Raw genomic sequence first — 3,153 nt, forward strand, 5'->3', positions numbered from 1 at the left:
GTGTTTCTGGGTAACAGAAGTCCCGGCTGCATAAACCGTCAGCAAAAACAAAGGCTCAAGATTTGGGAGAATAGTTCATTTGCATCGAACAGGTGGACATCTAGGAGTAGGTATGCATCGTGGCCCTGCTGCTTCTCAGGCCTCCCCCAGCCCGTGTGTGGGTCCAGGGCGGGCGGGGGGCGCACCCTACAGCTGCGAGCAACACCTCGGCGCAGGGGTAAGTAAGAGGATGAGGAGAGAGCAGTAAACACGATGGAGGGATAGCTGGGCGTCTGTCCCCTGGTGTCACATAGAAAACTAACACAGTAAAGCCCGATTTCATTTGGTGGCCTTGTTCCGCAAGTGACTCTTCTTTCCCTAGGACCCCTGGTCCCTGTCCCCAGACCTGTAATCCAGTCACCAGGTCTGGCTGAGTTTACAGCTCAGTCTCACCTGTGCCCTTTCTCACCTCCATCAACCTGGAGTTGATGTCTGCTCCCCCAGTGTTATGCCAAGCCACACTTAAGTTATCTTTAAAATTTTTTTAATGATTTATTTATTTCTGAGAGAGAGAGAGAGGCAGCGTGAGCAGCGGAGGGTCAGAGAGAGAGGGAGTTACAGGATCTGAAGCAGCTCCAGGCTCTGAGCTGTCAGTGCAGAGCCCGACCCAGGGCTTGAAGCCACTAACTGTGAGATCATGACCTGAGCCGAAGTCGGACGCTTAACCAACTGAGCCACCCAGGCGCCTCTAAGTTATCTTTAACTTTGGCTCCACGGAAAGGGCTTCCGTGTTTCCGTTTGCTGGCAGGCTGGAGTCCACAGCTCGAACAGGCCTGAACAGGTCGCAGAAAGAGAGCTGGCCCACCTCCGCCTCTCAGCCTGTGGCACTCAACGCCTCTGGCTGCTGGGCCACCTTTCTCACCTCTGAATCTGCACACCCAGTTGGTTGTGCCTGAATGACTTCCTCTGTCTCATTCGGCTATTTCAAGTTCATTCTCTGGGTCTCCCCTTAAATATCGACTTATTCCGAGAGGCCCTTCCTAGTCTCCCAGCTGACAATCTGTTGACTGTCCCCTCAGCTCCTTTGGAACCCTCAGCTCCTGCTTGTAACTGCACGTTTACTTGGCAGTCACGCCCAAGCTCTGGGAAGGCACGGACCCGGCTTATATAGTTCTGTGGGATTTCTAGAACCCGATAACAGGACTAAACAGATAGCAGATGCCTTATAGGTATGTCCTGAATGAATGAGGAAGTGGATTAAACACGGTGTCTGTAAATCTTCTGGCAATCAGTTGCCATGATAAGATCGAGAACCCTGTGCTTGCATCGTAGGTCCGGTATTGGCAGGATGTTTCTCCCGAGACACAGAGCCAACAGGAGATGCGTAGGAAAAAGGTGACAGAGTGGGAAAGGGAGAGGGCGACGGAGTTATCTTAAGGAAGTACTCGTATGTTATTGTGGAGGCTGCCATGTCTGATTTCTGCAGGGCCGATGGCCGACCGGAGACCCAGGGACGAGTAGATGTGTTCGCTCGAGTGTGAAGACAGTCTGCGGGCGGAATCCCCTCTTCCTCTGGGACGCGAGTCTTTGATGTCTGAGAACCTTCACCTGGAGAGGTGAGGCTCATTCACGCAATGGCAGGCCATCTGCTTTCCTCAACATCCGTCGGTTTCAACGCTAAGCACATCTGTAAAACACCTTCCCGAAAGCATCTAGATGGGTCTTTGAGCGCCCGCCTGGATACCAGAGCCCAGTCAGGCTGACACGTAAGAGGAACCATCACACGGGTGACCTGGGCGAATGGGTTAGGGTCTTAGCCGCTGTCTACTTCACGCTGATGGGGCTGGTGCCGTGCCCACCGCACAAGGTCATGGCGGGAATGGGAAGAATCACGTCTGATAAGTAGCTGTGATACTGCGGGGCTCGTGGTACACAGCGAGGTCACCTTCTCACGTCCCTGTCGTTCCAGCCGTGCTCTGCTCCACAGGCAGGACCCCACGGACGCCGACGCGTGCCCGGCATTCTCTGCTCCCTCCACGCCAGCCTCAGTGGTGGGCAGTCTTCCACCCTTTCCCTCGCTTCCTAGAGGCACACTGAGCGGGGCTCATTCCTTCTGAATCCATGTCTTGCGGGAAAGGGACCCGCGGGAATGAAAATTGCTGGGCTCCGAGTTGCTTCTGGAGTCCCGAGAGGAAGGAAAGGTAAATGAAGCTTCGCTTGGAACCTCGTAGACTTTGTCACCTCTGTCAAAGCTGTGCTTCCGCACGGGCTTTGGAGTCACAGAAGGGCCACAACACAAGACGTTAGATCTACCGAGGGCCCCTGAGCAACCTCTCTTGGTCCACGTGCATCCCTGGTGTACGTGTGCACACGCCGCTGTGCATTTGGCTTTTGTTTTATGTCCTTGAAATAGAGATAATATTGCGTGATAAAGAAACGCTTAGATGAAAGACCCGTAGACCTCCTTCTATTTTAAGCAAAATTAGCTTTCTTTTTTTTTTTTTATAAAAAAGGAAGAAAAAATATCGCCCATCATGCGTGTGGCCTGAACACAACCCTCAGGACATCTTAAAGGTTATCCATCAAGGTTTTTAAGAAGAACTATATTATTCTTAATTATTCTTATCTCGTGATTATATAATGCTTTGGGGGTTTATTTTTTAACCTGTAATCTTATGCCAGAAGAGGCCACTTAGGCATATTTTTATTTGTAGGCTGAAAGAGAAACAAAATATATGGGACCGTGTTTAGTATTTAAAATTTTATTCTCTATTACTTTTCCTTTCAACTTGAGAAGGAGTTTTGTGCTCCAGATCAACGTTTGGCCACAGGTCAGTGATGCTCCCGTCAGGCCAGTGGGGGAGAGAGTTCTCCCTGGGCCAGCAGGCGGTCACATATTTCTTCCTTAATCCTGTGTGCGTGGGCGAAGTATCAGGCAAAGGTATAAATAAAATGTTCTGAGCTCTACATATGGTATTTTGGGTTTAAAAATCCTTCATAAACTTTTTCCATCCCTATCAGCAGTTTTATCCATTATGGGACATCCAGCAATTCCCCTGTGGGGATTATTCGAGAAGCAGCAAAGTCTTCTCGTGAAATGAGCATGTTTGCTGTAGACTTTGTGCAAAGATCCAGTGCCCGTGGGAGTCATCTCTGTATCACCTATCTAAACTT

At 50.4% G+C, this 3,153-nt stretch overlaps 1 long non-coding RNA gene across 1 annotated transcript; it reads left to right on the forward strand.

Annotated features, from left to right (window-relative positions):
• Positions 1-38: 38 nt before the first annotated feature.
• Positions 39-2,374, forward strand: LOC144245794 (uncharacterized). The gene is made up of 4 exons (XR_013339424.1): positions 39-110; positions 1,312-1,374; positions 1,466-1,595; positions 1,949-2,374. It is a non-coding gene; the product is annotated as an uncharacterized LOC144245794 (long non-coding RNA).
• Positions 2,375-3,153: the final 779 nt, after the last annotated feature.

This window comes from Crocuta crocuta, unplaced genomic scaffold (genome assembly GCF_008692635.1).
Source record: "Crocuta crocuta isolate KB4526 unplaced genomic scaffold, BGI_CrCroc_1.0 scaffold108, whole genome shotgun sequence".
Lineage (NCBI taxonomy): Eukaryota > Metazoa > Chordata > Mammalia > Carnivora > Hyaenidae > Crocuta > Crocuta crocuta.